General features: G+C 43.9%; 1 protein-coding gene across 1 annotated transcript in view; it reads right to left on the bottom strand.

The window, feature by feature from the left end:
• Window positions 1–19,705, bottom strand: part of LRRC1 (leucine rich repeat containing 1) — a 694,627-nt gene that overhangs the window by 543,475 nt on the left and 131,447 nt on the right. The gene's annotated exons all lie outside the window — the stretch shown is intronic.

Genomic DNA, 19,705 nt, shown 5'->3' with positions numbered 1-19,705 from the left:
ATTTATTCTATGCATTTGGCACAATCTACAAAGATTAGAACACATTAAGATGAAATTGAAAGCATAATGAACCACGAATATATGAGAGAGAGAGAGAGAGAGAGAGAGAGAGAGACCAGAGAGAGAGAGAGAGAGAGACCAGAGAGAGAGAGACCAGAGAGAGAGAGGCCAGAGAGAGAGAGGCCAGAGAGAGAGAGGCCAGAGAGAGGCCAGAGAGAGAGAGGCCAGAGAGAGAGAGGGAGGCCAGAGAGAGAGAGAGAGGCCAGAGAGAGAGAGAGAGAGGGGCCAGAGAGAGAGAGAGAGGGGCCAGAGAGAGAGAGAGAGGGGCCAGAGAGAGAGAGAGAGGGGCCAGAGAGAGAGAGAGGCCAGAGAGAGAGAGAGAGGCCAGAGAGGCCAGCGAGAGAGAGAGAGGCCAGCGAGAGAAAGAGAGAGGCCAGAGTGATAGAAAGAGAGAGGCCAGAGAGATAGAAAGAGAGAGAGAGAACGAGAGAGAGAACGAGAGAGAGAACGAGAGAACGAGAGAACGAGAGAGAGGGCAGATAGATAGAGAGGCGAGAGAGAGAAAGAAAGAGAGGCGAGAGAGCCCAGAGGCGAGAGAGCCTAGAGAGAGCCCAGAGAGAGAGTGCGATAAAGAGAGCGATAAAGAGAGCGAGCGATAAAGAGAAGCGAGACAGCACAGAGTGGGAGAGGCAGCACATAAATTCTGCCATGGCTCTCCCTCGCCCCACTGTACACAAATCTCTGGGTACTGAATGGCTGTTGAAACTATAACTGCTTGTGAAATCAAGTGATATGAGACTGAGGCAGGGTCAATGCAACAATACTGCAATTCTAGGTGACAGCATTGGGGGCCTCTAACAGAGGAGCCACAGAGTATACACCATTTAGTCTGTAAAATCATTACATCTGCCACATTATTCATATATTGTAAATGTAATCACTTATATATGATCTTATCAAAGCTCGACTATTGCAACGTACTGCTTCCCTGAACTTCCAACACCAACCTCAATAAATGACAACTAATACAAAATAAAGCATTACGGGCTGTATTAGGAATAAAACATTTCGATCATATATCTAAGATAAGGAGAGATTCCCACTGGCTGCCAATCAATGTCAGAATTATCTTTAAAACACTATGCATCGCCTTCAAATTCCACTATAAAAAAGCACTCACTTACTTGAACAATGCCATAGCTAAAAAAGAATTCACTAGATCCTTAAGATCCAACCACCACTTACTTATGGCAACTCCCCGCTACAGAAATACCAGAGCTGGGGGGGGGGGGGTAGTAGTTTCCAATGCCAACTCCTAAACACTGGAACTCCCTACTGCTCAACATCAAAAAAGAGGAATCCTTCCTTGGCTTTAAAAAACTGCTAAAAACTTGGTTATTTAACCAAGACAAATGAAGTCGCACTCCCAGAACTTGTAAATAATGCTGTACATTTCCTGTATAAATGGTCATTGTAATCCTTCGTTACCAACGCTTACATGATGTACATAACTGTATATATTTGTTCACGTTTAGATGTTTGAAATGTTTTTCCTGTTCCAATTATTACCAAGCAGTCTGTAACCTCGCTGTGATACCCCAGGGTCTGGGCCTGTAATAAATGTAATAAATAAATAACGACTCAAATGTGTGCAGTTAAGTCAGAGCGAGATTATAAATTTTGTCGAGTATCACACACTTTGGCTAAAGAGTGAAGCAGGGAGTTTAACCCCCTCTGCAATTTAAGCACTTCATAACACATCTTCCAAGCTTTACATGGTACACATTTCTAACGTTTTACGTTTAAAGGGTTATAATATAACTGTATGATAAAGTTTACTTGTAAAATATAACATTGCATCAATCTGACAAACTGTAAATCCTGAAAAACCATGTTGAGCTAAAATAAGATCATTGCCGCTCTCTTTTTCACCTCCTATAAGGAAAACTAAGTCCCAGACAGCAAAAAACGAAAGCCTGAAACAAAATATATTTAACTCCACTTTGCTTTCAGACAAGGCACTAAAAGAAGTTGTGTAATAAACTAAGTTAGTTATGGAGATTGTCACAAACTTCCAGCTCGTAGTTAGGTGTGACATAAGGAATATTAGACTGTGGACATAAGGCATTTTTTGGCATGTCAAGCTACCAGACTTCCAGGGTATAAACTAATGTTTAAAGGGGGCTTTATTCTGTTACTCACTTTAACGGATTTTGAAGTGGGTAGAGATTTGCAAGATCCCCAATGCTGTTTCCTGGTCGCTTAGTAGGAAATGTTCTATCACGCATAAGAAAGGCCTTGCTTCTAATAACAAAAGGAATGAGTTTGCAAGGTTTAGCTAAGGAGAGGCAAGGAGAGAGGAAGAGATCGAGGAAGAGAGATTGGGGTAGGGGGAAGAGCAATGGGAGGGAAGAGAGATGGGGAGGGAGAGGCAATTGAGAAATGGGCATTGCTTGCTTGTCTGAGCCACAGAGCCGATTCTAAATTTTGAAATAAACGCTCTCTTCGAGAGACTTTACTTCAAAGATGCTCACTTTGTTCATAGGCTCCGCCGTATATACCTTCATGTTTCCTCTCAAAGTGGCATCTACACATTCCTTTATCCGGACTACATTTCATATACATCCTTACTAGTCAACTTGTATTGCCTATGTTCGTGTATTTTCCTCATGCGCTGCTCACCTTTATACTGTTGCCGCCCTGCAACACGGGGCTCGACATCTGTTGCTATGTGAGTCCCCCCCCCTATGTTCGCCTGTGTGCTGCGTGTGCCCCCCACATCCGCCCTATGGTCGCCTGTGTGCTATGTGAGCCCCCCAAACCCCTTCCCGCTGTTCCCTCCCCGCCCTTTTCCCTCTCCTCAAAGCCACACCGGACAAAACAGTCTATGCATTTGTATGCTGCTGCCGCCCTGCAACATGGGGTTGGGCAACATGTTTGTGCCACCTATACTGACTTTATGCACTTGTATGCCACTGCCGCCCTGCAACATGGGGTTGGGCAACATGTTGGTGCCACCTATATTGACTCTGCATTGTAAGCTGGCCCTGTAACATGTGGCTAGGCAAACTGTTTGTCTTTGCAAGCACTTCGGTAACTAAGCAAGACGCCACCTGCAACATGGGGTTGGGCAACATGTATGAATGTATGTTTCTGCAAGCACTTATGTAACTAAGTAAGCCTTCTGTAAGAGCGCCACGGTGCCCGAGGGCTGTTGTGCGCTTCATAAATGCAAATAAATAAACCAACCAACCCGATATCCTGCTACTGAACACCCATGCTTCTTGTGCTAGCAATGCTTTGGCCACACAGGTGGCTCTAGCACCACCATATGCTGCACAACTAGGAAACATTTTTCTGTGCGCCTTTAAACAGTGCTATGGAGTCAAAGCGGCACAGCCCAAAACACCTGCCACCAAAACGGTTTCCATCAAAGAACCAACACCTCCAAAAATAACACTTTAATGATGCTACTGTAACTGTCCCTTAAATTATACTCATCGGGTCCTAATAGAGTAGGAAATTTACCACACCCCATAATTTTGTAATACACATTCACATAGCCAAGTTTATGCGACTAATATTCAGGTCATTCATGGTCTCCCCCAAATAGTACCCTACAAGGACCATCATGGATATGAGTGAACAAGTGAGTACACCATGGAATCCCAGAAGTAAGAAAACTGTTTAATTAGGCAAAGGCAAAGCCCAGCTCGGCCTCCATCATGAGATTTCCATTTCTTGATTCCACAGTGCACCATTTCATAGATAGAGCTATCTAAGGGGGCAATCACCACTGTTCCATAACCCCTTGCATCTTACAACGCGGAAACACAAAATGGAACATTACACCCTGAGAACCTGCCCTTCTAATATTATAATTATTACTGCTTGGTTTTAATTTGAATTAATTCTTATAGTTGTGTCATACCTTCTCTATTTGTCTCAAGCAGCCTACTAGCATGAGCTGTATTTTGGCTTACTATGGGCTCTCAAACGTCGAAAGGCATGCTTTCCTCTGCTGCATACTTCTTGGTCACATCAAAGTGGCTTGGCCTCATCAGCCTGCACCTTAAACACCAAGGGGTTCCCACCTTCCATTAATCCATTGCGTGGCATGCAAACCAGCATTTTAGTACCCCACTACATTTACATCCTGTGCTGGTTCTTTTGCCAGATATCCTCAAGAACCAAAAATCGTAAGGCCTACAACAACTTCCCCATACCTTGCAATCTTTCTGTCTAAATCAATTAAGACAACTTAACCAATAATCCTGCAGCTCATTTTAGCAAACTCTTAGCCTAGCAGGCACCCTCCATTTCAAACTGATCGCACCAGCTGAAGCAAAAAGTAGAATAGGACGATAAAGGTGGCATCTGTCTGGACATTTTCACCACCACGCCGTACAGCAATAGAGTTCCATGTTACATTGATTATCAAGAGTTCCAAAGCTCTGCTCCAGTTGCAGCTTTTCATACATAGTATTTGCAGCAGACCTCAAGTCCCTCAAACCAGTCACACAGAAAGTTTCCTCCATCACACACGCATACTTAGATTTCAGATTACCACTAATCACAGCCTATTCTCCAAGAACTTCTCAACCAGCGCTGAATTTTCTGAAAGAATGGTAGCTAATTACATCATTTTCCCCACGGAAGAGAAATATTGAATAAGGTGAAAATCACTGGGTCTATCCTGCCCTTAATTGGCAACACACTCTCTACCAACAGAGGACCATCAGTTCCAATGTGATGTAGAACTTGGACGTTTTATCATCAATTATTAACTGCATCAAGTAAGCTCTCCGAACTTCCATGGCCAGCATTGGTCACCTTTTATAGCCAGCATTTCAGGTAGCTCAAAACCTGGGACCTCCACTGTCTCTGTGTATATATCTTGTTTTCTACAGCAAGACCATGTAATATCCCCGCAAAAAAACACCAAATATCACTTTGACCACCCCAACATAGCATTTTAGCCATGCTGAGACGCAACTTGCTACAATCACTCATATTCCTCATTAGAGTAGCAGGATCATTTTAATCATTACCAAACTGAGTCAACGGTTCCACATATTTATGGAGCAGATATGTGATTAACAGTCCCTTCCTCTAGAAAATAATATCCACCATAAGCACAGAAAACTTCCACAAAATATAAAGACCTGCAGACTACAAGGCTCCGAGACTAAGCTAAGTTCTTCCTCTTTGACAGATTGTAAGACCCTTACCTATCCTAAACCATGGAAGCTATGATCAAACCATCTACCTCATCCATGCACAAATTACAGGCTAAGTTAATGCTGCGCGACAGGAAAACGCTGTCCTTTTTCAGGCCTCAACTGCCTTACAAGGTAACGTTGAAACCATGTCCAGCAGGAGTCAGACAGTAGGACACCCATGGGGTACATTGGGCACAGAGGCTGTTCCATCAGGGAGTCAGACCTCGTCAGGGGAGGTTCATCCCTTACTCACCCCAGCTACCCTGCATTCCCCTAGAATGGGTCCTAATATTCCCACACCTCCTATGCCTACCAAGTTTGGGGGTGACCCTAAAGAATTTAAATCATTCCTCACTCGGTGTAGAATACATTTCCTTACCCGACCACCATTATATGCAGTGGACCAGGCTAAGATACCCTTTATCTTGCCAAATTTGGATAAAATGGCTTACATCACGGGTAGCTCCTTTTGTTGATAACGGACCCATACTTTACAGTTTAGAAGAATTCTTTGAAGCCTTCCAGTCCACGTTTAACAAACAATATGCGGCCCAGTCAAACAAATTAATTGATGTCAGTCAAAGCGGTTGTGATCTAATGACCTATATACTCAGTTTCGGAACTTAACCTGGCTAACAACCTGGTTGGAGGATGTTCAGTTGACCCTATTTAAGGTAGTCTTTAAGACTCCTATGGAAGACGCTCAAAGTCAAGTCGTAAATCCCCCCCCAACCCCATCACCTTTAAGGACTATGTGACCATAGTAGTCCACCAAGAACAAAGATGGCAGGAACGGGAGAGCACACACGTTCCAAATGGAGGAGAACTCCATGTGCCAACGACCAAGAAATAATGCTCACGTGCCCGATAGTGAACCTATGCCATTAAGTAGTACTAGTGGCCTTGTGCTTGTTTCGCCAGAGGAGAGGGAACAAAGACGTTGTGGTAAACTATGTTTCAATTGTGGGGATCCGAGCCATCTAGTGCAGAATGGTCCCAAGAAACCCGTACCCAATCTAGGAAACTTAATAGCTTGCAACCATAAAAGAGAAGCTGATAAGTACTCATCCAGGCTCCCAACTAGTACCAAGCCAAAACCATCACAATAACCAACAATTTATCATACCAGTCAAATTAACGGAAAGATCGAATGTCTGGACAGAAAGAAAAAAAAAGAAAAAAGGAACGGACTGAACCCATTGTTTTAGTGGATGGATTAGATCGGATTTCTGGACCTATAACCCAACAGACACAGCCCTTGACTATGATTTGCTTTGGATGACATCAAGAAACTATCATCCTCGACATCATTGCAGCACCTCACTTCCAGGTTATAATAGAAATCTGTTGGCCAAGTTGCCAAAAATCCATTTTGAAAATACCACTAGCATCCCAAGTTTCTTCAAACATTTCTTCTTGTATAGCTATGGCAAATCTGCCATCCGAGTATAAGGATTTTGCTGAGGTCTTTCACCCTATAGAAGCTAGCACTCTTCCAGCTCACAGGCCTTATGATTGCCAGAATAAATTACAACCAGGAGCTCAAATTGCTTATGGAAGAGCATACGCCTTAACAGTGTGTAGATTATAGAAAACGTAAAGATAACACTATAAAAAAACAGACCCCCTCTTCCATGCCCTTGATTCAAGTTCTTCTCGACCAAGCTCCCCACAGCACCACGTACACTTAACTCGATCTTAAGGGGGTGTATAACCTGGTGAGAATTACATGGAGATGAATGGAAAATGGCATTTTGAGCATGCTTTGGGCATTACGAATATCTTGTAATGCCATTCGGTCTCTGCAATGCCCCAGCAGCCTTCCAGTTTTTACTGAATATTTTTAGGGATCTCTTGGAAGTCTTCTTGGTAATCTATTTGGACAACATCCTGGTATTTTCCTCCTTAGAAGAACGTATACAGCATATTGGAGAAGTGTTGTCCAGACTACAGAATAACCATCTGTACACTGAACCTGTTAGAGGGGTGGAGGTGTATAAAAAGTAGGAGGAAGAAGAAGCAACACAGCAGCAGCAGAGAGGCCGGCGTGATCAGCTGGGAACCTTGCTGAAAGAGGCGCAAGCCATTGGAGGGAACTACTATAGGAAGGTCCGTGGTACACAGCACCCAGAGGCGCTAGGGGCTGCAAGGAGAGGTGGTCTGAGACATCCTGGTATGGGAGCAGGAGCTCTGTGGAGCAGACTGGTCGTGGATAAGGGAGCCGGGTGTAAAGGCTGTCCCTTTCCATCAGAGTGCTTGTCCCCCGTTGCCGAGAAAACAGCCCACAGGTGTCAAAGGGGCAGAAGTTGGACCCCTGGCAGCAGAAGCTGCCATTCATGTATTCTGCTACGGGAGGACAGCTACTGAAGAGGACAAAGTTTCTATGAAATAAACATGGTGCGCGAGTGAATCATTTCCATTATGCTGTAATACTTTGTATCCAGTAACCGAGTGGCTATGTGCATCAGAAGAGTATGTGTCCTAGAGTTTTTCCATTGTTGAAAATTAAACCAGAGGAAAAACTTTGTATCAGAGTGGTCACGTATCTTAAAGTAGAACGGTTTTGAAAGTCTACAAACATTGGTAAGTTCTTTTATAGTGAAAGGCATAAATATTCTTTAACAGGCTGAATGAAAACAAAATTGTAAGCCACACCAATGCCCAAAGAACACCGAAGTGAATCCGAACTGTATGATTAAACAGAAAACACTACATGTTGAACTTAGCAGTGCATGGAATTGGGAAATGATTCAAAACCACTGCTTGCTGAATTTCTAAAGCAACTGAACTTTCAAGTTATATTAACCCACTGCATGTTGCGAAGTTAACTCAATTAATCAGATGGAATTTTGGAGGTAACCCTCTTTTATGAAGAAAGGAAGTGAACCTGCATGGAGGCCAAATGGAACAGCCAATGCCCTTTCTATGGTGTGTTTTGAATTGTGATAAAATACAAGCCTTGGGGAAGGGCAACCCGAGACTTCATAAACTACCTTTGTTGTCTTTGAAGAACCTCAAGGTTCTTTCTTTTGTGTTTTGAACTGGGACGCTTGGAACTTGGGCAAGGGAACCCTGAGGATTGTTTCAAAACTGTATAATCTTGAACTTGGAAAAGATAACAGGCATTTTGTGGAACTGTTTTATACTTGGGGAAGGGAGCTGAAAGAAAGGCTGCGAGCTGGAAGAAGCTCAGAACCTTTTGGTTGAATACTTGCTTTTGACTTTTTACATCCCTACACATTGGTTTATTGCATTTGTGAGGGCAAGAATAGGTTATGGAGACAGACTGATTTAAGTTGACCTCTGACTTTACTTCGTTTTTTTCCCCCAGGTAGGGTAAACCCACCTTAGCATAGGGGAAGTTAGGCTTTCAACCTTGTGGACATTTAAGTGAATACATTTTCTTTTGATCAACTTGATATCTCTTGTCTGTGTCGTACTTCATGGTGCCTTCACAACAGCTAGAACGATTAAATAATGGCAGAATCGATGTATTAATATATTTTCTTTATTCAATTTTCATATAACTTACAAGTCCGGCACTCAAAATACAAAAGCCAATGCCTTGTCAAGCCAAGATCCTCCTCTCTAAAAGTCGGTAGCAGGAATCCCATTTGTAGCTCCAAATCAAATGCGCTCGACTCTCCAAACAGATCTTGAGGGGTATGAGAAAGACCTAAAGATCAATTACACCATTTCCATGAAAAAAGCCTTCCTTAGAGAAAATCTGCTTCATCATGAACATCAAGGCTTATTGTTCCATGGATCGGGATTGTGGTTACTAACCAAAGAATCACTGGCAAACCTACTCCAATGGTGTCATAACTCCTTCGGGGCAGGACATTTTAGTATTGAGAAAACCCATATGAAAGTAGAACGCTATGCTTGGTGAAGACCTGGCTTAACGATGTAAAAGATTATGTTAAAGAATGTGGAATCTATGCCAGGTCCAAAGTCCAGCACCAAAAGACAATGGGGCTATTGCAACCATTACCTATTCCTACTGGTCCCTGGAAAAGATGTTCCATATATTTTAATCACAGATCTTCCTGTGGTTCAAGGTCAGACCTCTATCTTAACCATAGTGGAATCCTTTTCCCGAGACGGCTCTTTTTGTTGCTCTACCAAAGTTGCCTTCCAAAGCTCAACTCACCCATCATTTTATGCAAAATGTCTTTCGCCTTCAACGACACCCAGAATCGATTATTACAGAGGGGTTCACAGTTGGTCTCGCAGTTTTGGAGTGAAACTAGCAAACTGTTAGGAATCTAGCTCTGCTTTTCATCTGCCTACCATCCTGAAAGTGATGGACAAACGGAGAGGGTGAATCAGGCCCAATATCACTTATGCTACTGAATGAAATGAGGATTGGGTAACTCTTCTGCCATTGACCGACTTTGTCTATTATAATTCCCATCATGCTTCCTCATCAGACACCCCATTTCATCTCTCTTATTCTTATGGATACCATCCTACTAGGGATGGGCGATATGGACCAAAATTCATATCTCAGTATTTTTGGGCTGAATGGCAATATACAATATATATCATGTTATTGTTTATGTGGGTTAAATGCTCAGTTGAAAGTCATCAACTACACGCGAAATGTCACAAACACCTTTATTTAGAAGACATTGATTAAAAAAAATAAAGGGTTCCTCTTTCTCTGAGAATACACAATGTAAATATAAAATTGTAGTATATTTAAGAATATATTGCAAGGTTAACAATATTTCTCATCCTATATAGATTTTGAAAATATATTGATATATCTCCATAACGCGATAGATCACCCAGCCCTAAACCCTAACTCCATACCTTTGTAAAAGGCATGCAGTTCTAATATTCCAGCAGCAGCGACAGGGTACAACTCTTACGTCTAGGCTTCCAAAGAGCGACCTTACAACTGAAACACGCTCAAGAGCAAACTAAGAAACATGCTGACAAAAAGTGTCAGGAAGCCCCTTTGTATCAGAGGAAGTCTACCAGAAATATCCAGATTCCATCTTTTGCTAAAAAATGGAAAACAAATTTGTCCTTTTTCCATTGACAAAGCGATTAACCCGGTTGCCATGATGTTGGCTCTTCCTAAAACCTTCAAGATACATATAGTGTTCCACTTGTCCCTTCTGAAACCTGTGACCTTCTAGGAAGTATGGTAACAGACATTTGTTACAGCCCCCTGCTGTAGGCCCTCAGGACGAATAGGAGGTAAATAGAACTGTTGATCCTCAACGATGGGGAAACACGATACAGTATCTGATTGACTCGAAGGACCATACGACTGGTCCTCCGGGCCGCAACCCACCCAAACAGGTGTTCGTCCATAAACTCGTTAGACATTTTCATGCAGAGTTTCCTGGTAAACCTGGAGGTGGGATAGTCCGGAATCTTAATTCTGCAATGGGTTTTCGGGGGGCATACTATCAGGAGATGCCTACCTCACAACAAGTTTCAGAATAATCCAAGTCATTTGCTTCCGGGACATCAATGACAAGCAAATCAATGCATCAAGATGGTTCCTGACTCCAGAGAGCTGCCTGACTACCACCAGAGCAATTATTGGTGCAAGATTGGATTACTGTAATGTCCTCTTTGCCGGGACTTCCAAACAGAACATCAACAAACTACAGGTAATCCAAAACACTGCCATCCGAGCAGCGTTGAACATTCCGAAACTAGACCATATCTCAGCTACCAGGAAAAAGGCTACCTGGCTACCAATTCGGGAAAGGATCGTTTTCAAAACGTTGTCCATTATCCACAAATGCCTAAACAATACTGCCCCGCAGTATCTCAGACAATTGAGAGATCCAAGACTACCAGACCAGTAAGGTCTATCCCCGCTTATCGCCTGGCCCTGCCAAAAGTGAAAAGAGCAGAAGGAGATGGGGTAAGCTGCCCCACCGTGGCCGTGAACCACTGGAATTCCATCCCCCTGCGCCTCCCCCCACCAAGAACTAAGAGCAGAGGACTCCTATTGGTCCTTCCGCAAGGCTTTGAAAACATGGCTATTTGCCTAAAGGACCCCTGGTATCACTCTCTACACTGGATCCGTTTCTGTAAATAACCTGCATTTATGTTTGTGGTGGGGTAATGTATCACCTAAGGAAATGGATTTATGATGTAAATGGTTTGCAACAGGGCCCCGATGCCTTTGGGTTTAGGCGCTTTACAAAAAAAAAAAGAAAATGTGGCTAAGGACAATGCAGGAAACAACCAGCTATACACAAGAAAAGGAAATGAGAGGAGTAGCTCTTGTGAGGAGAGAGAGCATGGTACAGAGGGAAATCCCCCTTGCGTGATTACACCTTGCAGAGCAGAAAGAAGTTGCGGAGCCCGCAACTTTTGGACAGGCGAGGAATGCCATAGTGAGACGCTGGAGAGCAGGCTAATCCAGCAACTGGAGAGCCCTTGCCTGAACGGAACTTAAGACCAGTACAAGGTGGTGGCGTGACCACAACTGCATTGTAGTGGGCGAGGGTCCCTGTGAACAGAGTACCAAGGGCTCCCTGCTGCCTGCGTCCGTAGACGGAAACTCACTACAGAGGAGTCGAGAATGCAACGGTGGGGAATCCAGAAGTGAACTTTGAAACCGAATACTAGAGTGCACGCTGAGCCCTGCGCGGTTCTCCTGCGTGAGAATAGGTACCGGGGAGAAAGGAAAGGTGGGAGGCCACTGGGACAACGTAATGGGATAAGCGAAGCTTCTCAAAATCACATGTATGAAAGTCAAACATTAAAAGTGCAGAATTGGAGAAATGTGAAATCAATACAGCGCATGACGAATAACGCGGTTTGTGAAACAGATAATAAGTGGAAGCAAATACCCTTGGGGGAAGGGAGAAAACACCAAGCAGAGAAGCTGAAGGGAGGGCATTGTGAGTAACTTTAATAAGGGTTGTGAAAAATAGACTGTTTAGAGAACAGAAGCAACAGAGACAATCCAGTATCAAGAATCCAGGACGGTGGAATTATAATTTGAATAAGGTTTTACAAAGCTTAGGGAGGAATAACCCTCAAGAATAGAAGAGACATTTATTTTATTTATAGAGCGCCAAAGCCCGAAGGCATCAAGGCACTACATCAACAGCAAGACTTTAGAAAAGACAGGACAACGAGAAGCAGGTGATCATATCGGGGTTTTAAGAAAATAGGTGGGTTTCTCAGAATATTTCTAAAGCGCAACCAGTTTGGTTCTTGCCTCAGCAGCAGAGGAAGTGTATTCCAAATTTGTGCCACTGATACAGGAAAGGATCTCCCCAGGTCTTTGCTTTTCTTTACTCTAGGAACGGTAAGCTGACCACTGGCACTAGAACGAAGCCGTCTTGACAGATTTGATGGAGTCATACGTTTCTTCAAGTATTTTGGGGCGTTACCATAGATGCATTTATGAGTCAGGCTGACGGCCTTGAAGTGTATCCTAGCTGCCACAGGAAGCCAGTGTAACTCCTTCCTGGCAAACCATGATGTGGTCTCTCTTGGGAATATCATAAATGACTCGTACTGCGTCATTTTGTACGATCTGTAGCGCTTCTATGCAGCGAGAATTTGTCGCAAGTAGTAAGGCGTTACAGTAGTCTAACTGTGGTAGAATAACAGAGAAAGCACTCTAAAGAAAAATGTAGTAAAGATGAAACTACAGAGTACAAGGCCAACAGGCATATGGGAAGAGCTACAGATGTTTATGAAGGAAAATCTCAAGAGACCATTGTGAAAGATAACTTACAGAAGCAAATATTCTACACAGACATTTGAATATCAATACCCACACGATACAAGATACAGATTAAAAGAGAAAGCCGCTGGGAAGGAAGGCAAGAAGTGAGACAGCCAAGAGAAGAGACATTCTTTTGGCCCCTTTTGAATTATACAAGTTAGTCGTGTAGGGTCAGGTAGAGTTATGTTTGGGTCTTGGCACAGTTACTTTTGGACTTCCTGAAGACAGAAAAGCACCCTTTGTTAATTGAGATAGGCAGGGTGATCCTTCAGTAATAGGGAAAGATAGGCCTTTTTTCTATAATTTCATTAAGGAAGGGTAACATGTCCTTAATGTGTTCAACGACTCCTTATGACTCGCCACATATGTAAGGCAAGCGGGAGCTCTGGTTTTCTCTTCCCCGCTCCCAGCCTTTAGCTCGGCAGCATCTGCAACCAACAGAAAGCACTGGTGATTATTTGTACTTTGATGAAAGGCTGCAGACAAGGATGGCAAACAAGCATGCTGGCACCAAGGGAGGGGACAGAAATTGGTGCCCTCTGTGATGCCACCATCCTCAGGGATAGGGCTAGCCGTCTATGGCTATTGGTCGACGTCCCCACCCCTGACTGAGGTGTTCACGTCCCCTCTTGACAAGGCCAGTAAGCTGGCCACGTCACATAATGCATGTGCAAAGTGTATACACATGAACATCTGATAAAAGTGTGTTGCCAATTCACAAAAACGAAATTCAGGGCAGACTGGCTAAAGTAATGTAAAGAGACTTTTTGTACTTACTTTAAATGTCATTTCTTTAGAATGAAACTGTGTACCTTATACATGTCATGAACTACTTTTTGAAATACACAGTAGCTATGCCTGTATGTTTTCTCATTTATGTAACTAAGTGTTGATCATCTTCTGTAACAAGCGTCACGATGCCCTTGGGCTGCTGCGCCCTCTACAAATATGAATAAATAAGTGATGGTATTTTTCTAAGTAAATGATTCACATTTCACGTCTTCTGGATCGGGAGGATGGCTCAGGGGCAGTGCGCTCGCCGTGGAAGCAAGACAAAGCGGATCAACACAGGTTGGATCCCTGGGTCCGCGCTTAGACCCTCTGGGTATTAAGAGCGTTATAAATCACCAATTACAATACAATTACATAAGGAAAATGCATTGTAGAGTGATAAACTGGTTTATATTAAGTCTGCTATTTCAGACACAAGACCCACAGTACACTGAAACATGAAATGGTTTAAACTTTTTTTTGCAAACACCAATCTGAACCGGAGTGGGACAGGAGGGTGACTGGTATGCATTGCAGGGCGGTGGGAGGCACGTGGTAGATTTTGGTGTTACGCTCAGAAGCAACAACCCAGTAGCAGTATTTTCACAGGCAATTGTGTGGACTGGTAATTGTATGCTGCTTGTCTGATGGAATAGGAACAATGCAATGCAGATCTTTGGACTTATTCCCATGTCTGAGCAAGGGGCCGCAGCATATGGGACAGCAATGATGTGGTATCCAAGTTTGTCCCTTCCTTCCCTGGCACAATTTATCCCGGTAGAGTGGGCAAGTGTCCAGATTCAGATGCAGTTTATTCTGTGTGAAGTACTGCCACACTTGACTTTCATGTGCCCGAACAACTCGCAGGCCGTGCTCATCTCGGCACAATGGTGCTGGTGGTAGTATTCCGAATGCCATATAATATTGTGACGGGGTTTGTGATTTGTGATAGGAACGTTGCTAATCGAAGAATCTGCACAAAGTTGTGGGGGGTGATTCTATTATTACTACAGCCTCTGCATCTGTGGCGTCATTCTCCACCTGCTTCTCGCCATCACTGCTTTCCAGCAGCAACAGATGCTCTCTTATGAACTTTGACAGATCGTAGTCAGTCTTGATCATCCAGGTCGTCATCATCGCTTGACGTATAACTGGATGGGATGTTGGAGAATGAGATCTGGTATTTTCAGTATCCTCCCACTATCCAACTACATTGTGTCCTCCTTTAATGTCTTATGTATATCAGAGCAATGTCCCTCCCTCTTCCGACCACAAAGTGGTGGAGATCTGTCGGTCTCTGATGTTATCGTGACAGCAGTGTAGAATGGGAGTTGGGTACCTTGAGTCGAGCGAGCACACGAAAGTCAGCCAACCCTGCCACATTAGGGTGCTTGAGATGTGTCCCAATGTGATGAGTTCACCACCAGGCAGTCTGCTTCAACCCATGAAAAACAAAACATGAGTGCGACTCCTACAAGTTGCCCTCAGGTATTCTCGTCTTCTCCGGCTCGCATCAAGAGCTTCCCCCACAGATCTCTTGCTCCGCTCTAGTAGGGAACACAAGCTGCTCACGCTTTCTTTGTTCATGACAGTTATGGCACTTAGGAACTTACAGGAAGGCCTAGTTGTTCCTTCTGCAACAAACAATTACTATTTTCACCAGATGGATCACACAAACAGTCATGCGTGCGACTTGCATTCACCCAAGTGCTCTCCCTCAAATGGATTTCTTCTACCCAAACTCACAGCAGATGATGTTCGCACACTTCAAATCACTGAGTCAAGCAGTGCTGCCCAAGAAAAAGCCTCCCTAAATCTAACTGAGCTGCCAGTCACGGGCTACCGCTCCCTACCCTGCTCTCTACTTAACCATTCTAACTGCGCTCCGGTTTATGCACACGTCCCTAAATTTCCTAAACCTGCCGCCAACAATAAAATGCTGCCTTATACTGTAAAGGAGTTAAAACCTGCCATGTGGTCGAACTTTGGCTGAAACGTCTTAAACATTCTGCCAAATATTAACCAAGGTGAATATTCTGAAATTCAGGCGATTCTAGGTCTTGGGGCTAATATGTTCATCCAGATCTCAACTTTAAGATTCCAGACCAATCAGAAAATCGTGTCAGCAGTAAACAGTCTTTGATTCTCTTGTAAACACATTAGACCAGCTCAGCAATGTTATGCATTTCATTCCCAACTCAATAAGTCACCCACCTTTGGAACATAATACATATTTACTCCACTTGGAGCATCTGTTCTTCGTAAGTGCTCCATCAAATCTGGGAGCAGGCCATACCCTACAGTGTGAAATCTTTCTTTGGGTCATGGGCATTTACAAAATTCACATTGTTACCTAAATCTTTGTGGTCTGTTTGGGGTTCATCATTGCAACCTACAGTGCTGAAGCTAGCCTACTGGCAGTGTTCAGCGGGTTCGTCAGGGTAGGCGTGCCATCCTGGCTCACAGCATTCGGATTACAGCTTCTGGAGTCGGTGGTGGGTAGAAGAGGACTCTTGATACTGGAGGTGGGTCTTAGCGAGGCGGACATGATCAATGGCAGAGACACAGGAAGCCAAACCAGTGAAAAGTGACCAGGAACAGAGACACTGGTGCCAAAAAGGAGAACGAGCGCGGTAGGAGCAGAGAAGCTATGCTCCAACTCCCAGAGAGATCGGGGACTGCCCAGAGAGATCCCAAAGGTAGGGAAATGGCAAGACCGGTCAGGGGGGGGGGGCATTGAGGGTGCTTGTAAGAACATCCAAAAAAGACCAAGGGGGTAAAAAAGGGAACCTGTGAAGTATAAAACAAACTTTGCAAACCTGATAAACCTGATAAGCACATCCCGAAAATCCCAAAGGGGCGAAAGGGCTACTGTGCAGTATAAAACTAACTTTGCAAACTAATACCCCGTAGATTACAAGTCGATGAAAAAGAAGGCATACAAATAGATACAAACTTTATAAACCCACTAAGAACATCCCGAACAGCGCAAGGGGCTGAGAAAGAGAATCTGAAATAGATTACAACTGTGTGAAGCAGATAAACACGTCTCGAGGTACACAAGAGAATAAGAGAAGAGACAAACAAACTGAAGCAAACATTGAGAGTGCAACTAAGTGGGACAGTACCTGGCAGGTGAGTACACCAGGTCTGTCCAAGTGGACACACGGTAACAAAGGGACAAGGATACCGCCAAAACAAAGGAACAGGGTCTGAGACCCAAATGAAAGCGGGAAAAGCCCAACAGTGGAATGAATATTGTTTGAGGACCTACCTCCAAACAAGAAGATTTATAATCAGTGGGCTGGAGTCCAAAACACAAAAACCTGTGAGAGTGAGTTGTGGAACTCTGGCAGGCAAGTAAACCAAACTTGATACACCATTGGAAACCTCTTCAGTGAGGTCTAGCAGGTTTGTGAACCAGGCCTGACAAGAGACTGGGAAGGATCATTTTTTCTGCGTCGGACTGGGGAAGAGGAATTGCCCAGAGATTTTGAAGAACGTTATTTTGTGAATAAGGGGAACCAGGAACTCAGGTCGATTCCCAGCCCCCTTCCTCCCTGTCCCCCCCAGAAGAGTGGAAACCGTTATCTTTAAGTTGGCTGAGATCACAAACATTGATCTGTATACATTGCTTTTACAGAAGAACTGTGCTTTTATGTCACCATCCAGAACGGGGATAGGTGTGCTTCTGGAATTAAAAAGACTCTTTTCTTTTAGTTAGGTTGAGAGTGTAAGGGACGTAAATCGCCTTAGACACAGGATGGTGGACATTTTTGTTTGATGGCTATCCCGCTATCCATAGTATTCTTTTGTTGAGGCAGGGCAACCTCTCTTAGTGGTTAGGGACAGTCCGGCCTTTCCCCAAATCCTGTTCCTTACTTGTTAAATCAATAAAGGTTTATGACAACCACTTCCACCAACATTGTGTCAAGATTCTTACTCCTGCACCCTTACAAACTGTTCATTGAAAGGGAATTTAATTGATTAAGCCTGCAATTCACAAATTCTTCTGATAGACGTCATGGCCAATAAGAAAGCAACCTTAAGTAAGGTCTTTAAGAAATGCTTTATGCATTAGTTCCAAATGAGACCTTAGGAGCCCTCGAAGCACAGTATGGAGCCGTGTGGAGGGAGAGAGATTGGTGGGTAGATACGCTTACCACCCCATATTAAAGCTTTAAGAACAGGAACTTTACACCATGAGACTATATGTTGGGAAGTAATATTTGCTGCCAGTGCTGAAAGGTGGACTTAGATGGAATGATAAACTAATCTGGAGTCCAGTAAGTACAGCAGATCTATTAATAAATTTGTTGCAGTGCAGTCAATTGAATTTCAACACAAGATGACAAACCGCTTTCATTTATTATAGCAGCAGTGTCCGGTGTTGGGCTTTCATGCCTCTTAAGATAGCCATGCAACTTATGTAGGTCAGAGTATGAAATTTGACTCTGCCGTTGAGCCACTGGTGAAACTCCAACTAATACACAATTTACTGACTAAACAGCAATCTTCATGAGGTGGGGTAGTCAGTTTGTGCACTATCTTGCCGTGATGGGGGGAAAAGCATAAGCAAATATACGAGACCAGCGTAAGCAAATATCGGATCAATGTATGCAGTGCATTTTCTAGTAACCTCTTACATGGGTAACTAAATGCAAAAGGTTGGGCATTTGGTATTCTGTGCTGTAGCAAACAGGTCTACTGACGGAATGCCCCATTCCACAAAACATATGTTCGTGTTTGTGTCCATGTCTCACTCATGATCTTGAAAAACACTCTTACACTGTCCGCTAGGCAATTGTGATCCCGTGGCATGTTTTGTGCTTGAAGGAAGGTATTCCTTGTGGTGCACCAGTGCCACACACTTTGTGCCAGTAGTGGCAGGAGTCTCAAGTGCATGACCCCTTGCTTGTTTATGCAATACATAGCAGTGGTATTTTCTCTGTTGACAAGCACGCTTGTCGTGAATGTAGTTCTGGAATGAGTGAAGTGCCTTCTCTATGGCTAAAACCTCTATCACCGTTGTGTTACTTTGCTTGAAGTTGTGATCACGCGCCCTAGATGGTGATTATGACGATGGGCTCTCCACCCGGCCCAAGAGGCATCTGTAGTGAGACTATCATTTTCAAATACTGCTGTATCCCTGAAGTCCCCAAGCTATTCAGTGAAAACCCCAGCACCTCTGGATGCCTACAATCCACAAGAGGTAAGGACATGTGCAGATTTTAACTCCACCGGTGTAGGAAGGAAAGAACCAGAAGGCAAGCCTACTTGGTATATACACCAAGACTCTGGAACCACCTCCACATCAACATCCGAGTTGCCCCCTTGCTTCTACAGCTAAATAAGGAACTGCAGACCCTTCCCTTAAAGGAATGGCTCCTCCTTAACACCCAAGTCTACAAACGCCCTCCACTCATTCACTACCATAAATAAGCCCCTCTGTTTCTTCCCCTGGGTGCTTCCAGATCCATTGCTGACAGATTTCCCACCCAGTTAGCTCCCAACTCGCTTATTTTTCTGCTTCCCTAACCATGTTCTTCGCCCTATGATTGTAAAGCACACTATTGCTGCCTGAAGCTAGGTATGCGCTCAAATAGTGTAGTAGTAAAAATAATCATCATTACTGGTGGGATGTTGAAAGAGCTGCCCTTTAGCATATGTACATCTGTCCACCATTGTAGACTGCATACCAAACTTTGAGCCACCCCTACTAGATCATCCCATTCGCCAGACACTTGACATCACTGGTCTGTGAGTCACTGTTGAAGCATGTGCATGTTTATGCATGCTAGAGGCACAATGGAAATACATGAGTCCAACCTCCCCAACAGCTTCAAGACCTTCCAGACCGTTATCTGAACCCTGGCTTGATAGCGGAGGCATCTGGGCTAACAAGGCCTGCAACGTTTCTTTAGAGGGGAAGGTTATTGCAGGTCTTGTGTCCAGAATTCCTCCTAAATGTTTCAGTTTGAGAAAGTACGAG

The sequence above is a fragment of the Ambystoma mexicanum genome, chromosome 4p, assembly GCF_040938575.1.
Source record: "Ambystoma mexicanum isolate Mex_15411 chromosome 4p, UKY_AmexF1_1, whole genome shotgun sequence".
Lineage (NCBI taxonomy): Eukaryota > Metazoa > Chordata > Amphibia > Caudata > Ambystomatidae > Ambystoma > Ambystoma mexicanum.
Note: the sequence above shows the minus strand (reverse complement) of the source record. Positions and strands in the feature narration are given on the sequence as shown.